Source organism: Cygnus olor, chromosome 1, assembly GCF_009769625.2.
Source record: "Cygnus olor isolate bCygOlo1 chromosome 1, bCygOlo1.pri.v2, whole genome shotgun sequence".
Lineage (NCBI taxonomy): Eukaryota > Metazoa > Chordata > Aves > Anseriformes > Anatidae > Cygnus > Cygnus olor.
In genome coordinates this window covers 83,699,563-83,715,739 of record NC_049169.1, presented here as the reverse complement: position 1 = coordinate 83,715,739, position 16,177 = coordinate 83,699,563, and positions in this window count along the sequence as shown.

Sequence of the window (16,177 nt, the reverse complement as noted above, 5' to 3'; positions counted from 1 at the left end):
TTCCTTTTGTGGTTTGATTGTTGTTTTTGTTTGTTTTGTTTTTCTAATCTAAGAGCAAACATTGATAGAAATGTTACAGGCTGACTGTAGTTCCCTTTACTCAAAGTTGCTTAATCTGTGGATGATTTATATATGCCATGTCTTCTCTAATTTATGAGAGCTGTTTGTTCTTCCTGTGTGGCTGATTGTGGGCTCGTCAAACATTTCCCCTAATATCTCTCATGCTAGAGTGGCAAACTGACTAACTTTGCAGCTGACTGACAGCTCTGGCAAAAGTCCTTCTCTTTTATGGTAGCTGTGAATGTCATCTGTCATCCTCTAGCATGTTGTCACTACTGGTACTTAATATTGGTCTCTACCTATGAAGGCTATGCTTAAGCACAATGTATATTATATATATATTATATATATGTACATACATAGAGAGAGAGAGTTTGTTTCTTCATATTTGTTGACTTGGTTTGTTTATTTGGTAGTCCCCAAGGAAGTAAATCAATAGTATATGACACACACAGAAACACAACAGCATGATTTCATCTTCTCTTGCTTCCTCTTTCTTTATATTGTACAATATTTGGAGAGAAGCTGATCTCACATTTCTCATGTAATCCTAATTCATTCCTACATTGATTTCCAAAAGCCATAAGATAGAACAGTACTATTACAAGCATTGAACACTTAAAATTGTGTATTTGGAATTCTTCTTTAGTTATAATAAAAAATTGATAGTTCGCAGGCCTTTGCTACTTTTTAAACTTCAAATGGAAAGGAAGTTGAAGGAAAAGCTAAGGGAATTTTTCCACTGTTTCAAACTTTCTGGACTTTCATCTGCTTCTGTAAGCACTTATAATAGTAATTTTCTGTGTGAAAGATGGATTTCATATTTGGTAATGCAAGTGGGAGCAAGGAATTCTCACAGTAAGGCATATTCTCAGGAAAAAAAAAAAAAAAGAACTAAAAAGATATTTCAAAAAGCTAAGACAAGCCAGAAATTTTCCATGTAAGGATAAAATCTGCGCTCCCCAGGCATAACAAAGTTCATGTGTAGAATATGTCATTACAGGGACTAGAAATTGATTTCTTGATTTTTCCTTGTTGCCTTTCTAAGTTTATGTGATAGGTGACCTAACAAGGAGTTTTTCTGTAATGAGAAAGCACAGTAAATTTGTTATTAAGTAGTCTAATCCCCAGCTAGAAATGAGCCAAGGAACACCTGAGTATTTTCTACACTATCTTGTGTTTTTTTTTTTCTCTCCTGTTGTAGATTTTGCATAAATTTGGAGAGAGTGTGCTATGCTTAGCTCACAGATTGAGAGTAAGCAATGCAGGAGCCTGTTCTTCACGTCCTTTGGAATGTTATGCATACTTATTATGCATCAGAGACATTAAGTAGAGATGCCGAACTCAGCTTGGATCATGTTGCATCATGCCTGCATGTAGCTCATTTGTTTGGCAGAGAGCTGGTTTATGTGATTGCTAGTAGGCCTTGCTTGTCCACGAATGTAACTATTTTGGTTAGGAAAATGACATTAGCTCAAGTCAGAGGCGGATTAGGTTGTGTGGCCACAAATCAAATACCTGGCCAGAAAGTACCTATTTCACACACAAACCCTTATAAAGATTTTTCTTGTAATATCAGTAACAAAATACAAGAATTCCTCTGCTTGGAAGACACGGGGTTTCACAGACAGTTTGAATTCCAGATCTATGATGCTGCTTTGAAACAAAACACAGTAAAATAGCCAGAACACTATCTCAGATGGTAGCCTTTCAGGAGAACACTACCTGAGTACTTTTTTTTTGTGGTACATGTGACTAGAAATGCTTTGGATACATGATCTGTCAGAAGGTGTATTAGAATGTGTTAAAAAGACGTGAGGAATTCTTGAATGAATGGTTTCAAGTTGCATGTTTCAGAGTTCATCGAAATCAACAGATAATTCTCCACATTTTTGTTTATGTGGAAAAGCATTAAAACTTGTTCTTAAGCTCCTTTGGCTTAGATACATATTTTAAGTGTTTTCCTGAGAGGGTGTTGATCTGAGCGTTTGGACTTCAGTCTGCTGTGAAGAATAATTGTGTTCATATATGTTGAAGAATAAAATAGATATTTTTATAGATTACTTATTTAAGTGATGAATGTCTCAGGTAAAGACTTTTAAAGGTGATTTATTTTAATAGCATCACTTAACATGATTTGATCTCTGTAGGAGGAAGGCAGTTCATTACTGAGCTCTCTATTTCTCAGTTGGATCCACCACTTTACAGCACAGTACTGTTTATTTTTTTACTAGGTCATTGGTTTCCACAGTAGGTCATACTTTCTGCTAAACAGCTTGGCCTCCTATGGGGACAGAATCTGTGACCTTCTGAGGCTTCCTAACTCGGGAGATGTCAGGTCTGCATTAAAGAATAACTATTTAATCAGAAGAAAAATTTCACTGATGAAGAGCTGGAACATACGCAGTATTTCAAGGAAATTTCTAACCTCAGCACTTTACAGGAAAGTACTTAGAAAAATGTTTTAGAGAAAAAAAAATATATTTATAGAAAGCTGACAAATAGAAAGTATCTTTCTTTAATTCCAATGCTGTTTGTAAGTGCCTGAGGTTAATTGTATTTTTTCATGTGTTTGAAGTTACATTCTGTGGAGCAGAAAGTGTAGGAATGATATTTCCTTTTCTTTCTTTCTGCAAGCATCATTATCATCTGTGTAGGATTTATTTTCCATATGAGCTTTAAAATTAACTTTTTTTTTTTTTTTCTATGAATGGGCAGACTTTCAGATATATATTTCCTCCCCATCTTCACAGTGGTGTCCTTGTTGTTGCTTTTTGTTTATTTGTTTTAATAGAGAAAAAGCTTTTAATTCAGCAATGAGAAAAAGGAAGTAAAATGGGACCCCAAATTAGGTTCCTAAATTTTCTCTGCAGTGATATTTGTCTTTCTTTTCCTACCTTAACCTGACGCTTTCTAAAATACCCTCTAATTAGAAAGGATGAAATTGAATTTCTTTGCTAACACTGCATAATGATGTAATCTGTATGCTATTGTAGATTTATGAAGGGGACAGCTTTGTATTCACAAGATGTTACATACAACAATGTAATCCGTCCTCTATTTTAGTGTATTTTCTTTATCAACCAATACCAGTAATTTCAAAGGAGAGTTTTCTGACTTTTCCGCTGGAAACTGACTCTATGAAATTGTGAAATTAATCTGCTCTTCTAATCTGCTTACATCTGCAGTTGCTTTTTCATTTGCTGCATTATATTACAAGCACATCCTTCTCAGATATTAAGTGATTTCACAGTTAAGTGCTTGAAGAAGCAAGTACTTCTTACAAACCTTTTTAGAGTACCTTCTGCCTCTGAACTCAGACGTTGACCAAGTTAAAAAAAAAAAATCCCACAGCTGACAAATGGACTTCTTACCTTTGCAGTTTTATACTGTGATACAGCATTTGTCCAAATTAATTGAAGAAATGCAAAGACAGTAAAAATAGGTCTCCAGGTGGAATAAGACAGAATCAGAAGATTTTTAGGCACATACAGCTGTCTTTTTGCTTCAAAGAGTGAAGGGTGTCTCAGTAGGGTTCTGAGATTTACTTTAGCACTTATTGTTTGTTCCCAGAAATATTTCAGAAAAGTGTCAGAAAAATTATAATTGCAGGGCCCAAGAGCACAGCACCGCTTTCATTGTTATGGACCCAGTTAGATCCTTAGAGCATGTGTTGAACTAGTTATCTTCTCTGAGAATTTCATCTGACAGCAATATTCATAATAAGTAGACCATGCAACCAGCTGACTGGGAGTCAGCTTAAGCAGAGCACCTTTTACTCAGTAAGGTACACTGCGTGACTCTACACTTTTATATGTTAATCTTCATAATTGAGACCATAGTCAAAGATTCAGCCCATATTGAATTCTTGTCTTTCTTTTACAGGGTTCAGACCCAGTAATGTTCAGACATTAAAGGAGTGAAGAATGAAATAAATTTCCATAATCATGGAATGGCTGAGGTTGGAAGGGACCTCTGTAGGTCATGTGGTCCAATCCCCCCGGTCAAGGAGGGCCATCTAGAGATGCTTGCCCAGGACCATGTCCAGACAGCTTTTGAATATCTCCAAGGAAGGAAATTCCACAGCCTGTCTGAACAACCTGTGCCGGTGCTCAGTCACCCACACAGTAAAATACATGTTTCCTGATGTTCAGATGGCATGTCCTGCACTTCAGTCTGTAACCATTGCCTCTTTGCCTCTTGCTAGACAGGTTCCCATTGTTGAATTTCATAAGGTTCCTGTCATCCCATTTCTCCAGCCTGTAATTCCCAGAATAGGTTTGTAGATTTTATCTGCCATCTGATTTTCCTTTCCCACCTTTATCTGAACAGGGTAGACTAATTATATGTAATCACAAAGTTATTTTGGGAAAAAAGTTCCCAACACATCTGCAGTTTTGCAGATAATTATTCTAGAAATCTAAACCAGAAATCAAGGGCAAGTATGTTACTGACTCTGTAGCCTAGCAGTTAGGGTGTTACTCTAGGTCACTTGTTCCAGAAATAATTCATTGGAACACACGCTCTTCCAGCAGCAACATGCTTCCCTTTGGCACCTGTGGACACCCTCCTGACACCTATTTGGTACGTGGGTTTTCTCACCAGGATTCAGACACCGAAAATTAGACATTGCAGTTATGAGTGTTACAATACAAAACTTAAGTTACAGATCTAACACTAAATTTGACGTACTGTTAGCATTATGAATGTTGTTTTTTTTTTAATGCAAGCCTAAAGATAAAAAACAGGTATATCTATCCAAAACAGTATATCCAGAAAACTTCTAATAGTAAGTTATACTCTTTTATTGTTTAGTCCCAAATGGAGAGTGCCCTGTGTGGATTATCTTCCAGCCGTATCGGTTCTATAATTAAACTATGATCCGTAAAATACATTTGAAAATGACCACATTTTGATTCCTTGTGTGTATTCTCTCTCCCTTTTGTAGCTTTTCCTAAGAAGAACTGTGACTCTATGGTTTGGTAGCTTATAAGGACAGCACTAAAAAAGGCTATTGCAATACCATATTGAAGTTTTTGCACATTCATGCTGAAAGTACAAAGGTGGATTTTCTGAGAGGGGAAAATATATATATATATATATTTCCAAGGTTTCATACTAGGTGTTATTGTATTTTATGGCAATAATGTATGTCAAGGTAATCCTACAAATCTAGTGGAAAACAGAGAATACAATAATAAGCTTAATAAAGATATGAAAACAATATTTCAAAGATATTTGTAAAGAGTTAACTGACATTTAGGAAATTAGGTAGAAAAATGAGTAATATTTAAAACTAATTTAAAGAAACAATAAATGTAGAGCAATTATAAACATATGATTTAATATCTGGAAATTGCTGCTCAGCCACTTATAGAAAGCAGTGAATATGCTGCTAGATTGCCTGTTTAACAAGTGCAGTTACTTGAAGAGCTATTTAAGTTATTTATGTTTAGTGTACTATACTGTAAAGGAATCTAGCACGATGCATACTTAGACACACGCTTCTTTGGAAGTGATAGCCATGTGATAAGCACCATAACTGTTTACAATTGTAAATAGTTATTAGGGCTACCATATGCTTGGGTTTCCCCGTGCATGTTCTTTCTTCTTCCCAGTAAGTTTTCTTCTAAACAGAAAGACTACCTTGGTCACCTGATGCAACTCTCAGATGCTTGGCAGTCTGGTTGGAAAAATGGCTCTTAATGAGGTGCTAGACATCCAGTGAACAGAAACAAAACCAGTGAATCTGAAACCAGGATTCACGTGTGTCTGCACAAATGGCCTCCACAGCACATGTGCAGTATTTCTGGTATGTCTTAGATGCATCTTGCTTGCTCTGCATGCTCAGGGACTTGTTCTGCTCATGCACAGTAGTAGTGGATGATTTTTCCTTGCTGTCCAGAAAATCCATGTTAGAAATGTGAGCATCCTGCTAGGTGTCCATCTTAATGTCTGCTCAAGTCATTATGTAGAAAATATAAATTCATTATTTAGAAAAGTTATTTGGTAATCTGAGTTGCAAAGCATAGATCTTTAAATAAACGAGATGTCTTTATTTTGTTCAAGTAATTTGCTAAAAGAATAATTTCCTGCTCTCTGTCCAAAAATGGGGTCTTCTCCTGAAATTATATCTGGAAAGTTTGCCATGTCTGGCTAGTATTTTTTTTTTTTTTTTTAAGAAAGACTGTGGATATAAAGTGCAACACTCCATTCACTTTGACTGCAAGTTTGCGCAAATGGAGAATCTTGTAGAATGGTATATTATGATACAGAAAAACTACATGGGGAATTTTCTATTTGGGGGGGGTGGTGTTTTTCCTTTTTAAATGTCTTTAGGGAATAAAAGGGAATGGAAATTGTATCAGAGAGTGTTTGATAAGGCACTCTCTTTATTCACAGTGGCTTGAGACTTTCTTACATAATTTCCTATGTTATAGCTTTGACAGGCTAAGATAGAATAATAAATTCTGTCCTGCAATCGCTATTTCAAGGTCTAGAAGAGTCTCTTATAAACAGTTATATGGACCAAATGTTCAGACTGGTCTGGTACAAGGTACTGGTTCCCTGATTCAAGTCGTATTTTCTTGACTGGACAGAGATTTTAAGTATACTGTAGGTAAGCAATATTTAGTTGCTAAAATAAATTATTTTTAAAAAGTAAATATATATTTTAAGTGTGGTTAAAGCTAACATAGTTTGCAATGATTACATGACGATTTATGGAAATGGAGGGCAACGAATGTTCACATTACAAATCACAGCTGACATTTAATGAAAAAAAACCATACATAATTAGTTTCATGACATGGTTTTGCTTATATTTTTTATGTTTCTCCTGTATGCCTTTGTTTGCATCATTTTACATAGGTGTCTAACTTTATTCAGAATCTCTGTGTGTGGTTTGTTGGTTTTTTTTGGTCTCAAAATCATTTTCCCTGCAAAGCAATGAATGGACAGGAAATACATACTTTGTAAAGAGTTTTATCTCTAGTATTATTAGGAACATTTATGGAAAAAAAATAATAATGTGTATTTCAGGTTAATTGTTGGCACAAACTAAACAGTGAAGTATAGTTGTTGGAGCACAAATTAGAGCCACTGTTTACCGAATTTTAACTCTGTTTGGCCCAGTCCTAACTGCAAGTCCTTGGGAAAGGCACTTCTTATCTCAGTTTTACAGACAAGAAAGGTTTTTGCCTATCTACCCAACAGGGATGTTAAGAGGATTAATTTGTTAAAAGCATGAAGACTTAAGTAAAAGCAAAGTGTTGCTATTAATCTGTTTGAAGCCAATTGGAATACAGGATCTTAAGCAGAACAAAGTTTTCCAACCTCAAAACATTCACAATGTAGCATTGAAGACGTAATCACAAAAACTCCTGTGGTCTTGCACTTGAGAGGTTTAAGACATCACTGCTTCTTAGATTCTGTAACCACTCTTGGACATTGTTGCTTTGACTAACGATGCCTGGTCCACTTCTGTGAATGAGAAAACAATCTTAAACTGCTCTGGAAAGAGGTTTCATTTTATTGTATACCTCCACCCCAAATGATGAGTATTCGTATGTTCATTTATTCATTCATTCCTTCATTCAGCCAGGTACCCCAGAGGAGTCAGATGGCAGTTTCTTCAAGTGTTTGAATTACACTGCAAGAATAAGTCTGTTTTCTGTACTATTTAGTTTATTCTATTTAAACGATACAGCCTGTCCAGTGTTTGACAAGGGATGGTTAAGGCATCACCCCACAATGCTGTAAACTGTGATGTTTAGCCTTGGTGTAGCTCTTTGAGGTTATGTGGCTATGGCCAACTGAAGGGGATTACCCCCCTCTCAAGTATGGCTTTTTCTTTCTTCTCCCACTTTATTGTGGGTGACTAATGGAAAGGGGTTTTAGTTATAAAGTTTATATTTCAGAAGCCTTAACTGTGGCAAACCTTAATCCTTTTGTTTATATGAACTGTGGTCTGTGGTTTGGGTTTTTCTTTACCACACTTCCCAAGCGTGCCCTATGAATAGTTGCTTGGTTTTTTTCATCTGCTCTGTAAATTATCTGTGATCCCACTCTGCCTTCCAGGACGCTCATTTTGCTTTCCAGCACCAGCTAATCAGGCTCTTTCTGTAGCTAGAGTCAGGCATGCACCCATTTAGTTAGAGCCAGGCTCGGGGTGGGCTGGCAGAGCTGCCTCTACCAGACCAGAGCAGAGATGTCGAGTGAGGGGACCCACAGTAACCCACAGGAGCTGTAAAGGTGTGAGACTGAGAAGAACAGTGTGGTAAATTATATAAATAAAGGTGGAAGCTTAGTGTGGAAGCTTAGTCTATGGGAATGTGTTGTTTGCTGCGATACTGGTGTAAACTCAAGACAAATACTTTTTTGCATTTTGCTAGAGAAAAAAGAAAGAAGAGGCTGGGTTTTCTTGCATTAGGAGTAGTAATAGCATTGACAGACTTGAAAAACAGATCAAGCTGCTTGATGAGTTTTTGACAAGGAAAAACAAAAGACCGCAAGGACTTCAAAATAATAAATACTTCATTTTATTGTTGTTGTCCCTAACATAGATGTGAAATAGTTACCCACTTAAGTTACAGTAATTAACTAGCTCTGACCTATCAAGACCAAAAGAAAAGAAGAAATTGCCATTCCTGTTTAGCATTGATTAGACTCAGTGACCTTGCATTGAGCTGTGATTTTGTTGTTATGTGAAATTCAGGGTTTAAAAGTGATATTGATGAACTTGCTGTTCTTCTGGGAGAATGAAAGAAAACAGAAAGAATTTTAATGTTTTTATTTGCAAAAAATGTTGCTCGTGCACAGAATAAGACCTCCATGTCATTTAGAAAATCACAAAAGATTTTCAGTGGTTAAAAACATACGTTTTAAAAATGAAAGATAAGAAAAGATGGCCTTGCTCTATCACTTGAGAGTTATTCCATCTTTTAAGGTCGTGCATGTAAAAATTACGGTGCAAATTGGAGTGCTTTTTTGCTAAAGTATATGCAAGTGACTGTGTCTGCTGATTTCCAGGCTGAAAAGTGTTTGGTTGGCCTGTGTTCATTTTTCAGGTACCTGATCTCAAGGCACAGAATTTCATGATGTTTAGATGAAAATAAATAGACGCTAAGATGCTGGTGTGTGTGGAGTGTCTTCTGTGGAAGTATGAATGCATTTCCCTTCCAGATGTGGCAATGCAGGTCATTTCTTTAAAAACTAAAAGATCGCAAGGATACACACAAATGAGAACTTCTTGTGTGGGAAGAGCAGCTTCCCATAATTACTACCCTTTAGATAGCTTTGGAGGAGGACTTTGATATGGTTAGTATGTTCCTCTGCATCTCTGCCATCTCTTTTGGGAGGGACTGACGTTCCTGCCACTGAAGTTGTTTCCAAGGCTGAAGTCGTGGCTTGAAAACTAGTTGAGACTAGACTAGACTTTCTCAGGTGCGGGATATAGCTTTCAATTGGAAGTGTTGCCTTTCAAATGACTTCTCCAAATTTGCTCAGTGACAGAAGCTTTAATTCTCTTTATAATAGACTGCCATAAGCATGTTCAAACTGCACTTAGCATAGGCAGAGGGAGGAATTGGGTTATCTGAAGTTAAGTGCATATTCTGTGTCATCTTTAAAAATCCAAATTCCTGCATCACAACCCAAGTCAAATCTAATTCATCTGATGACTTTTTTTTTTTCAAACTCTATTTTAATATATTTTTCATTAACTAGCCACAATACTATTTTCTAAACATACTAATCTCTTAATAGCATACTAGATAAATGTGAATCACAGTAAAATAAGCAAATTTTATTATAGCTTTATTATGTATTTACTTATTAACTGCAGGCTTTGTTTTTAATAGGCTTGTGATTATAAGTACTCTGGGAAGTGAATGTAGTTTAAAAATAATTATCAGAATGTACTGAGCATATGCTATTGATTAAATGATTTTGACTATTAAAAGAAAGAAAGCGCAATTAATGTTTATTATTTTATAACCAGTAACTATATTTTAATATAATTTTTAAAACTATTTAATTCTTTAAAATTTTACAGTTTATATTTTAAAGAAATAAATACTTAAAACTATTTATTTAAATATTATTAAAGCACAATTTAAAATATTTAAAATGTATTTAGTGCAATATATTGATTTTTTTTAGCAATTTTACAATATGGTGCTATTCTAATGGCGAAAACTAAGCTTGGGAAAAGTTAATCACTGTTCTCAGTTTCTCTCAAGATATTTATATGTAAATTGCTTAAAGAATTATTTTTTTTTTTTAATGAGAAAGGTTAGTAGAAGTTTAGCAGTACATAGAAACACACCATGGTAAAATATAAAATGCTTACATATGTTTTCTAGCATTATTGCTTTTTGTATTTCTAAGAGTCTGCTAGACACTAAGCAGATGTTTCTTTCCAGTGTTATTGCATGGTTATTTTTCAAGTGGCTTCTTAGCACAGATGTTTCTGTGTGTACATACACCTTTTATTTTCTAATACTTTTTTTCCTGTAAACAGCAGATTGCATTGCTGATGCCTTTTTGATCAAAAGAGAGCGAACTCCTCAAAAATGAAACAGGTTCTCAAGTGAAACTTCTCGTTGTGTTCTTACTGATACTTTTCTTGTTCAAGTGATGATGATTGCTATCAGTGTAAGTTATGGACTGGATTTGGCTCTCTGGTGCCTTCCTTTCTTTTTTTGTAACACAAAGCAATGGGAATCATTCTAGGGTTCCAAGAAGCCAAACACTTCAATGTGCATTTAATGCAATGTACTTATTTGACAATCATAGAAATAAGTAAATTTAAACTATATTCATATTAGATACCTATTTAAGAGCTGTGGATAAAAGCTTTCCTCCTGTTCTCTTCACCTTCAGATTTCCCAGCTCTTCCCAGTGTACCTGTGGATTATTTCTCTTTATCCAGTTAGTCACATTATAATGTTTTTCTTTCATGTCATGACTACCAGGCAATGGACTCTAAGTATTTGTATTTGTAATCTGTGGGGATTGGGTTGAGGTTTGTAGTGGGTTTACATGGCAAGGTTTTGGTAGCAGGGGGCCATAGGGGTGGTTTCTGTGAGAAGGATCTAGAAGCTGCCCCATGTTTGGTAAGGGCCCCACTGCTGACCAGAGCTGAGCCAATAAGTGATGTTGTTTTGCGCCTCTGTGAGAGCATATTTAAGACAGGGAAAAAAAAAAATGCTGTGCCACACAGCAGCTGGGAGAGTGAGAGGAGTGAGGAACAGCCTTGCAGGCGCCAAGGTCAGTGAAGAAGGAGGGGGAGAGGTGCTCCAGGCGCCGGAGCAGAAGTCCCCTGCGGCCTGTGAGGACCATGGTGAAGCAGGCTGTCCCCTTGCAGCCCGTGGAGTACCACGGTGGAGCAGGGTTCCATGCTGCAGCCCATGGAGGAGACCACGGTGGAGAAGGTGGACCTGCACCAACGGAGGCTGTGGCCTGTGGAAGACCCCTGCTGGAGCAGGTTCCGGCCCGGACGTGTAACCCGTGGACAGGAGCCCACGCAGGAGCAGGTGACCTGGCAGGAGCTGCTGCCCGTGGGGGATCCAGGCTGGAGCAGTTTGCTCCTGAAGGATGGACCCCGTGGTACGGACCCATATCTGGAGCAGTTCTTGAAGAGCTGCTGCCCGTGGGGGATCCAGGCTGGAGCAGTTTGCTCCTGAAGGATGGACCCCGTGGTACGGACCCATATCTGGAGCAGTTCTTGAAGAGCTGCTGCCTGTGGGCAGCCCACACCGGATCAGTTTGGCAAGGACTGCATCTCGTGGGAGGGACCCCACAGCACAGGGAACAAGAGTGACCGAGAAGGAGCGGCGGCGAAGAAGCCCTATAGACTGACCATAACCCCTATTCCCCTGTTCCCCTGCGCCGCTCGGGGGGAGGAGGTAGAAGAAGGTGGATGGGGGGAAGGTGCTTTTGGTTTCTTTCCTTTGTTTCTCACTTCTCTAGCTTGTTAGTAATAGGCAATAAATCTTACTATCTCCCTATGCTGAGTCTGTTTTGCCCGTCACGATAATTACTGTGCGATCTCCTCGTCCTTATCTCAACCCTTGTGCCCTTTTCATCATATTTTCTCCCCGTTCCTCTTTGAGGAGGGGGAGTGAGAGAGCAGTTGTGGTGGAGCTCGGCCGCCCACCCGAGTAAAACTACCACAAGGTTCAAATGAGTTTTTAAATTATTGTGTTTTTCTGCTCCTAAAATACTAAGCATAGACTTGCTTCATACTGGAGAATTCATATTATGCTAATTTAAGGGATATACCATCTATTACATTGTGAGTCAATGGACAACAGTCTTTGATTCTTGAAGTATAAATCTTTAGTGTGTGGCTCACATCTAGTTTGCTTGGAGTGCAGCAAAATAAATATGCAACTGTCTACAACAGTCCGTGCAGACAAAAGCATAAGCTTTTGGGACTCTAAAATGGAACTTTCTTACCAGATTTTTTTAAGTAAGTTAGATCTATGCCTATGCTTTATTATTTCTCCTCAAATATTGGTCAGCCAACTGTCTTTGGAGAGGAAGTAGGGAAGACATGCATTCAGACAATGAATATTATTGTTAGGGCTAGGTTGACATGACTGAAATGTTTGAGATTCATGAAAAAAGGAAGAAACTAGTAGAAAAAAATCTGATGTATGAAAAATAAACAAAACAAATTGCCCTTTGATAAACAGTCATATGAGATATCAGCAATAGGGAAGAGAATTTTATTCTGGAACAAGAAACTAGTAAAACAATGACAAGTTAAAAAGAAATCCAAGCATTTCCTACCTCCCCCTTTCCAATAACTAAAATAATTAGACATAAGAGATGTAGTTACTCTTTTAATATTTTATTGTTGATTGGTTTGGAATATGTCAAAGCACTTGTAACTTTCACAGCTATTTGGATATTGCTGTTCTGTATGACACCAGTCCACAGCTAGAAATACGCTCAGTCATTTGCTGATGTGCTATTATCATAAACTTGATCTTATTGAACTTAAATTATATATTGATTCAAGGCTCTTTATACTGTATGGATATTTCTATTTTTGTACATGCAGAAGGAAAGCTTTAGGCTTGAAGCACTGTGTCTTCATCAAAAATGAATATAAAGTTGAAATGTTTAATGTACCTTCTGTCAATATTTAAAAGGAAATTAAAATTAGATGGGGCTGTTTCTTGCTATCCTTGGTGTTTGTAAACTAAATGGGAATGTATTAGACTGATAAAGGTTTGTAGAGCATGTTATAGTAGTGATATCTTATCCTTTGCATCCATATCTAAAAAGGAAATAATGAAGTATTTTTTAAAGTACTTTTTCATGTCTTCGCTAGTGTATAGACTCTATGATGAAAATGATTCTCTCAATCATTGCTATAGCAGCTTCATGTATTTCACTAACAATTGCTTTTCACCTGTGATAAAACTGCAGGAAAAACCTTGAGTACAAAAAATTTCTGCCAGTATATGGTAGAACATTTTAAAACTGTAATTCTTGGGTAATTTCATGGTAGGTGTGAAATCTTCTTTGCTCTGTTCCCCTGGTCTCCCTCCCCACAACATCTTCAATTTTTAACTCTTTGGCTGTCAGCTTTTTCCCATCTTCTCAGCTTTTTAAATGGAATAGCAGAACTATTAGTTTTCATAGCAATCAAAGTTTGAGGTCACATTTATAGTAAACAGAATTTGAAGACATGCTCATAAATGCCTTCTGAAGTTAGGAAATACTAGAAAACTGATTTCCTAGTGGACACATATGATATATTTGAAGGGATTTAATCACCTTAAAACAATTACATGCATAGTATGGAATATGATACATTTTGGCTAAAAAATGTACTGTCATGGCAGAATATAACAGTGTATACCATATCTACAGTGAGGTTTTACTAGGCTATGTTAGTAGATGCATTAAAACCTGTAAAGCTGAAGTATGACATAATAGTCCATGGATTCCAATGTGGTGGGGTTACTAGGCAACTGCTAAGAAATACATTATTTTAGGACTATTAAGGTATCAATTTTTGAAGCTTCAGATGAATTTTAGATATTTCCAGGTTAAATTTAGATTTCCAGATCTATGTTTCTCATCATTTGTTGCACTTAATTTTGCAAAGTCTGTGCATTTTTACCTGTCAGTGAGAACATTCACTTTGAGAGTAAGGCCAAATGTTCTCAGGGTACCCAGCTCTCTGGGTTGGGAGATGGTGACAGGGAGCAGGATGAAGCCCCTGTAATCCAATGGGAAACCTGTAGTAGGTAAGCAAACTAGCACATCATTTGAATATTCATAAATCCATGGGCCAGATGGGATTAATCCAAGAATACTGAAGGAGCTGGCAGAAGTGCTCACCAAGCCACTTTCTATAATTTACTAGCACTCCTGACTAACTGGGGGGGGTTCCAGTTGACTGGAGGTTAGCAAATGTGGCTAATCTACAAGAAGGACAGGAAGGAGGATCCAGGAAATTACAGGCCTATCAGTCTGACCTCAGTGCCAGGGAAGGTTATGGAGTAGACTATCTTGAGTGCCATCACACAGTACATTCAGAACAAATGAATGATCAGAAGCAGTCAGCATGCATTTATGAAAGGTCTGTCCAGCCTGACTAACCTGATCTCCTGTGACAAGATGTCCCACTTAGTAGATAAAGGAAAGGCTGTGGATGTTGTTTAGTAAAGCGTCTGACACTGGTTCCCACAGCATCCTCCTGGAGGAACTGGCTGCTTATAGCTTGGACAAGTGTACATTTCACTTGGTGAAGAACTGGCTGACTGGCTGACTGGCCAGTCTCAAAGAGTCATAGTGAATGGAGTTCAATCCAGTTGGTGGCTGGTCACTAGTGGTGTCTCCCAAGACTTAGTACTGGGGCTGGTTTTGTTTAATGTTTTTATCAGTGATCTGGATGAGGGGATCAAGTGGACCCTCAGTAAATTTGCAGATAATACCAAGTTGAGCAGGACTGTTGATCTGCTTCGAGGATAGGAAGGCTTTGCATAGGTGTCTGGATAGGCTAGATTGATGCATCAAATCCAGTCATATGACAGTCAGTGAGGTTAAGTGCCAGATCCTGCCCTTGGTTCATAAAAACCTGATGCAGTGGTATAGGCTTGGGATAAAGTGGCTGGAAAGTTGCCCAGCAGAAAAAGACCTGGAGGTGCTGGCTGACAGCCAGCTGAACACAAGTTAGCAGAAGAAGGCCAAGAAGGCCAATGGCATCCTGGCCTGCCTTAGAAATGGTGTGGCCAGCAGGGCTATGGAAGTGACTGTTCCCCTATATTCATCTCTAGTGAGGCTGTGCCTCAATTATTGAGTTCAGTTTTTGGCCCCTTGCTACAAGAAGGATATTAGAGTTGCTCAAGCATATGCAGAGAGGAGCAATGAAGTTGGTGAAGGGATTAGAAAACAAGAATTAAGAGAAGTGACTGAGGGAACTGGGGTTGTTTATTCTGGAGGAGTCTAAGGGGAGACCTCATTGTTCTCTAAAACTACCTGAAAGGAGGTTGCAGTGAGGAGGATGTCAGTGTCTTTTCTCATGTGATGAGTGACAGAACACAAAGAAATGGTCCCAGGTTGCACCGTGGGAGGTTTAGATTGGACATTAGGGAGAATTTCTTCACAAACAGGGTGGTCAAGCATTAGAACAGGCTGCCCAGGGAAGTTGTGGAGTCCCCATCCCTGGAGGTATTTAAGAGACATGTGGACATGGCACTGAGGGGCATGGTTTAGTGATGGAATTTGTTAGGCCACACTGATTGTTGGACTTGATGATCTTGAAAGTTGTTTTCAATTTCTGTGTTTATATGATTCCATGATTTCAAAGGGATTGAATGACTAAGGGATAGATATATGTGGACTTGATCAATCTCTTTATATAAACCCTGAGGTCCCTCCTCCACAAAGTAGCTTGGACACATGATTTCTCCTGGTTTCTTAAAACTTTGGTTTAGTTCCTAAGGTCTGATCCTTAACTTATAAGGTCTTTCCTCTGAAACTTTAACTCAAATTAAAGGTCTTCGAAGAAGACAATGCAGGTAGAAAGGACAAAAGCAGGATACTGGCCATGAGGACTGTGTGCTCTTGCTTTAGGACACCAAGTTATGTA